We start from the raw sequence: 7,013 nt of genomic DNA, 5'->3' as shown, positions 1-7,013 counted from the left end.
GTTAAGAACGGACCTCTGGAACGAATTAAGTACTTAACCTGAGGTACCACTGTACTACAATCCAAGGCTTTCCAGTTGCTGACTACTGCATTCCAGCATCTCACTTTTTTTGTTTTGTAAGAAGAAGAGTTTGGATTTGATATCCCGCCTTTCACGCCCCTTCAGGAGTCTCAAAGTGGCTAACATTCTCCTTTCCCTTCCTCCCCCACAACAAACACTCTGCGAGGTGAGTGGGGCTGAGAGACTTCAAAGAAGTGTGACTGGCCCAAGGTCACCCAGCAGCTGCATGTGGAGGAGCGGAGACGCGAACCCGGTTCACCAGATTACGAGACTACCGCTCCTAACCACTACACCACACTGGCTCTCTTTATTCTCTAAATGAATTTTTCTTTGACTGAAGCAGTGTTTTCAGTTATGCCCAACAGGTCTGTGCCACATGGAATGATCAACCCCCAAAGGTAATGATTCGTCAGTAAATAGTATGTCACCAGTTGCCCTCCTAACGTTTAACTACATTTTTCTTGAGACTGCATTCTCCATCGGAGTAAGGTCCATGCTTGGCAGCTACCAAGCTTGAATTTTGGCTATAGTTCCCATCTCATGGATACCAAAACAAGGCCAGGGGAAGGAGAGAACAGTGGAGATTTGATTCCTCTCTGCTCCACGTGGCTTATTGTTTTGCTCACTGCCTTGAAATGTAAATTACAGAGAAGTCTTTCATGCTAAGTTCTCCATTTCCTTCCCCTGGAAGTTGAAATCTAAATGGGAGTGGCAGTAGAATATTAATGAATGGTGCTGTGTTTAAGAAGAGGGACTTTCCCCCTGTTATCAGGAAGAAATCTGAAGATCGTCAATGAAACGCGTTTCCTCTTTCTTTGTTCTCAATGCTACACCTGTATTGCTGAACTAGAAGGCTTATTTTGATTTCTCCAAATACAGTTGGGGATGGGGAGAAAAAAGAGGAACTTTAATAATTTGTTGCTGATTCCCCCCCCCCCCTTGTAGGCTGAGGTCAATACCTAATCGTGTTTTTAAGCTTAGGAGAACCAGATTTGCTTAATATACCAATAACAGGATTATTATTTTTAAATGGATATTTAATAGATAATGTCCTCATAGACACTCACATCCTTTGAAGGATTAGAGATGTTTGCAAATGGGTAAAATATAGAATATCCACTGAAGACAGGTGGGGGGAGCTTGGATGATAGGGGTGGTGGCTGAAATCAAAGTCCCAGCCAGGTTTGGACTGAATTCCAAATAGCCGGAGGAACTGTCAAGCCATAAGAAGATTCTGTGATAAGGAAGGCGCTCTGTGTATGCTCAGAGGTGCCCTCCTCTCTTTCTATATAACTATGGAAAATAAATAAATAAACCTGCAAGTGAACTGCAACGTCCAATGACACAAAGTCCACCATCTCCCCACACAGTATTACCCAATATTTGCATGCAGAAAGGGCTGAGAGAGACCTCCTTCCTTAAACCCCAGAGAGCCATTGCCTGACAATATAGAATGGGACAAGTGCAAAGCTTGCTTCACCTCATGTGAGGTGGCTCCACTGCCCCACTCTCTGTGCCCTGGTGACAGCTTCCTCCATAGCCTCTTTGTTGGCTCTGGGGCCATCTTGCCCAGGCCCTGCTTTGAGAAGATTCTGCCCGCCACTAACCCTCATATGAATTGTGTGGGATGATGTAATAATCATGTGACAAGTTACCTAATTAATCGTCTAACCTTCCGCCGCAGTGGACAGCCAGACGAATGTTGTCATTTTTGTCAGGAGCCAAACTGCAGGAGAATGGAAACAGAGGTGCAGGTGACGGACGCAATTTGGAACAGAATTTGACACCATCTTACATTTTACAGCCTCGAGTGACAAAATAATTTGATGGGCCCTGAGTAAGATGTGCCTTGGGGAAGTAGGTGGGGAGAGACCACTTTGCCTCAAACATCAACAAGCCTTGTTATCTCTCTGATAGAACCACTGTAAGCAGCTTCCTTTGCATCCCTGGACATTTTAAAAAGCAGATGGTTCTGGGAGCTGGGAACTTTAATTTCCCACAGTGCCCCAGAGCCAGCCCCTGACGACACCTACTACAGCTCACCAAAGTTATTAACCACTTTTTTTATTTACTGTTGGCCATCTGGAGACCAAAGTTAATCCCAGGTCTTGCAGCCCCCAACAGGAAGCCTGAAGTTTTCCCCTACCTAATCAATCAGTTTTATTGTGTGTGTACAGTCCACAGACCAATTACAGAAAGTCTGTGGAGTTAAGAGCAGCATGCTCATTTCAAATTATTGAGATTGTATAGAACAAGCTTTGGTAATAAGTGGCCCTCCCAAAGTTCTTGGGATATCCATCAGCTCCAGTCATGTATGGCCAGTCGTTTGGGTGCCCAGTAACATGTGGGGCAGAGCACAGGTCTGCCTCCCTTCCTGTTTCTTCTTTTGAGAATTCTATCTCACCCTTCTTCCGGCTACTTTTCTTGCATTTATATCCCTACCTTCCTTTTGTCATGGAACCACAGGTTCCCAAAGAGCATCCAGGTATTCACCAAACTTCCTGAACGTCAACAAGTTGGTGGACCCATGTGCCATCATCAGCAGTGATGGTCCCCAGTTTGGATGGCTTTACAAGAGGATGAGACAAATTAATGGAGGAGAAGGCCATCAATGGCTGCTAGCCATGATGGCCATTCTCTGCCTCCACGGTCAAAGGCAGAAATGCTTATGAATACCAGTTGTTGGAAAGTGCAGGATTGGAGAGTTGCTGTTGTACCCAGGTTCTGATTGTGGACTACCCATGAAGCCCTCTGGTTGGCCAGTGTGAGAACAGGATGCTGGACTAGATAAGACACTGGCTTGATCCAGCACAACAATCCTTCTTTCATTATTATTATTATTATAATATTTATATGCCATGTTTCCTCCAAGGAGCTCAATATGGTGTACATGGTTCTCCCTTGGTTTGATCTTCACAACAACCCTGTGAAGTAGTGTAGGCTGAGAGACTCTGACGGGCCCAAGGTCACCCAGTGAGCTTTGTGGCCAAGTGGGATTTGAACCCTGCTCCCCCACTTGCTCTCTGCAGTTCTAATTGCCTGGGATAGGTAAAGATCTGAAAGGGTGTGGCTGCCATTGAACTCTGGTCCTGCTTGTGGGCTTCTTCCCTTTGGGACATCTGTTTGACCACTGTGAGAACGGGATGCTAGAGTAGGTGGGCCCGCTTTGGCCTGATCCAGCAGCCAGACTCTACTTATGTTCTTGCAACAGTTCCAACCATGCTGGAAACTCCCCAACATGTCTACACTGATGCAGGGACGCAGGAGGTACTGTGGTCTGAACCACTGAGTCTCTTAGGCTTGCTGATTGGAAGGACCATGTGATGGGGTGAGCTCCTGTTGCTCTGTCCCAGCTTCTGCCAACCTAGCAGTTCAAAAGCACACCAGTGCAAGTAGATAAATAGATACCACTATGCCGGGAATGTAAATGGCGTTTCCATGCGCTTTGGCTTCCGTCACAGTGTTCCGTTGTGCCAGAAGCAGTTTAGTCATGCTGGCCACATGATCCTGAAAGCTGTGGACAAACGTTGATTGTCTTGGCCTGAAGCGAGATGAGCACCACACCCCATAGTCCTTTTTGACTGGACTTAACCGTCCAGGGGTCACTTACCTATTTACCTTTTAATACTGACTTGGAACAGCTCTCCAAGGTTTCAGACTTACTTACCCATAGGAACATGGGAAGCTACACCAAGTCAGAACATTGGTCCATCTAGCTCAGCATCGTCTACACAAGGGATGGTGTCCCTGTGGTCTACAACTCCCATCAGCCTTGGCAGTATGGCCACTAGTTGGGGGATGTTTGGATCTATAGTCCAGCAACATCTGGAGGGCCAGATTCCCTGTGCTTGGTCTACACTGGTGCAGACAGAGGTCTTTCTTAACCCTGCTTGGAGATTCTGAGCAGTGGGAGAACTCCTGGCTTCTTGACCAGGCATGAAACACACCTGCTTAGATCAGTGTTTCCCAACCGGTGTTCCGCGGCACATTAGTGTGCCGTGAGACCTTGCCTGGTGTGCCGTGGGAGGGAGGCGGGAGAGGCGGGGCGGCGGCGGCATCTCCTGCTGGATGCAAATCCAAACATGGCGGGCGCCTCCCTCGCTCCTTTGTAGGCGGACCATCGAGAGAGAAAGAAAAGGAGGCGAAAGAGCGAGAGAAGGCGCCTGCGCGGAAAGAGGAGCGAGCAGTGCGCCTGCGCGCCGCGGCGCCCGAGATCGCTTCTCCCCACCGCCCCTTGCTTCAAAAGAGGTCCGGGGACAGCGGGAAGCGCTTCGCGCTGCCCCCGGACCTCTTTTGAAGCAAGGCTTTGCGGGGAGAAGCGATCTCCCCGCAGCCCCTTGCTTCAAAAGAGGTCTGGGGGCAGCGGGAAGCGCAGCGCTTCTTCCCCGCTGCCCCCGGACCTCTTTTGAAGCAAGGGGCTGCGGGGAGATCGCTTCTCCCGGTGCTCCGAAGCGGGGCGGGGGGGCGGGAACACCTGCCCCAGCCGCCCCGCTTCGGAACGCTGCTCCGAAGCGGGGCGGGGGGGCGGGAACCTCGCACCCCGCCGCCGGGCATCGGAACGATGCCCCGATGCCGGGCGGTGGGGCGGGAACCTCTCCCCCCACCGCCAGGCATCGGAACGATGCCCCGATGCCGGGCGGTGGGGCGGGAACCTCTCCCCCCGCCGCCGGGCATTGGAACGATGCCCCGATGCCGGGCGGTGGGGCGGGAACCTCTCCCCCCACCGCCCGGCATTGGAACGATGCCCCGATGCCGGGCGGTGGGGCGGGAACCTCGCACCCCGCCGCCGGGCATCGGAACGAGGTCCTGGACCTCTTCTGAAGGCAGGCGGGGGCAAAAGTCTTTGCTCCCCCCGCCTGCCTTCCTGGGACAGCGGAGACTTCTCCGCTGCCCCGGGCGATCTTAAAATGCTGGCGGGCGGGAGCGAAGCGTTCGCTGCCGACCCCCAGCATTTTAAAATCTCCTCGGGGCAGCGGAGACTTCGCTCCCGCCCGCCAGCATTTTAAAATCGCCCCGGGACAGCAGGGGCTTTTAAAATGCTGGCGGTCGGCAGCAAAGCCCTCCTGTCCCCGGAGCTTGCGGGGCGGGAGGTGGGAAGAAGGGCTTTTCTTCCCACCGCCAGCCTTCAGAACAGCCTTCTGAAGGCTGGCAGTGGGAAGAAAAGCCCTTGTCCCCCCCCCCAGCCTTCAGAAGAGGTCGGGGGACAGACTGACCCTGGACCTGGTCTGAAGGCGGTTTCCCTAGGAACGCATTAATTGATTTTCAATGCATTCCTATGGGAAACCGTGCATCGCAAGACGAAAAACTCGCAAGACGAAGAGACTTGCGGAACGAATTAATTTCGTCTTGCGAGGCACCACTGTACTTTTTATATAGTCAATATAGGCACAGAGTTAAATTTTTTAACATTTTCTAATGGTGGTGTGCCTCGAGATTTTTTTCATGAAACAAGTGTGCCTTTGCCCAAAAAAGGTTGGGAAACACTGGCTTAGATGTACGAGGTTCATCAAGATGGGATGCAGACGAAATCTAAGGACCAAATCATTCTTCCTTGAGCAGGGGTAGCAAACCTATAGTCCTCCAGATCTTGTTAGACCCACAACTCCAATCATTCATGACAATTGACCATGGTGGCCAAGACTGAGTGTTACTCTAAGGACACTGGTGGACATCAACCTAGCCAACCCTGCCCTAAAAGCAGACTGGCATTGGGCCTTTCCTTTTCAGGACACATATTCTCCATACATTTCCAAGGAAGAGATATGGAGACTTGTTGATTCTCTTGAGTGACACAGTGATCAAAAGATGGGCTGTTTATAGGAAGACCACCAGGGACACTAGGCAGAGGGGCTTCAGAAGCTGCATGCTGTAGTCCACATAGCCAGAGCAGAATCCTTTAAGCATCACTGCATTTTTAAGGAAACCAACCCGATTCACACTTCCTGGATTAGAAATTGTAGAACTGGAAGGGACCGAAAGGGTTGCCTAGTCCTACCAACTGCAATGCATGTGGATTAGAGCACAGTTATCCTTTGGATTCTGCACATGTTGGCATTTTTGGCTTTTTAAAAAAAGCATCTCCAAATGTGTATTAAAAAGCACACTTTTTAAAAAATGCAAGAATTGTGTGCATGTGGGAGAGGACAGGCATGCGCATGAGTACACAACAAACTGATTCTAGTTCCAAGGCTGGCAGGTGATGATCTCTACTGCTGGAAAGCAGGGAGGAGGAGGAGAAGGCGGCTTTGGATTTGATATCCCACTTTATCACTACCCAAAGGAGTCTCAAAGCGGATAACATTCTCCTTTCCCTTCCTCCCCCACAACAAACACTCTTTGAGGTGAGTGGGGCTGAGACCTCAAAGAAGTGTGACTAGCCCAATGTCACCCAGCAGCTGCATGTGGAGGAGCGGAGTCGCGAACCTGGTTCGCCAGATTACGAGTCTACAGCTCTTAACCACTACACCACACTGGAGGAAGATGTGGCCCTCCAACTCCCATCAGCCCCTGCTAGGATGGCCAGATGCCAGGGCCAGGATGATGGGAGCTGTACTCCGGAAACATGCAGAAAGTCACAGGTTCCCCATTCCTGTTGTAGAGCATTAAATAGGACTGTGTAACACGAGCCCCTTTCCAGGAGTCCCAAATCCATGGACAATGTAAATGTTCTAATGCAGTGCTTCCCAAACTTCCTCCATTAGAACACTTGGAAAATTGCTGAAGGTTCTGGTGGACCCCTGCATGATTTCTCTGCCTGCTGCAGCAACTCTAATGCACTGTGCTAGCGGCTCTATGGTTTTCTATTGCTTCTTTTTATTTTGTATATGGTAGTACGATTTGCAGCCCGTGGAATTAAATTTGCAATACAATTAACTTACAATGTGAGAAATAAGAGAAGCAATAAAAAGTATCAACAAAACAATGGAAGTATTTAATACAGCCATGCCAAGGAC

This window comes from Podarcis muralis, chromosome 14 (genome assembly GCF_964188315.1).
Source record: "Podarcis muralis chromosome 14, rPodMur119.hap1.1, whole genome shotgun sequence".
NCBI classification, from domain to species: Eukaryota; Metazoa; Chordata; class Lepidosauria; order Squamata; family Lacertidae; genus Podarcis; species Podarcis muralis.
This window is presented reverse-complemented; position numbering follows the sequence as displayed.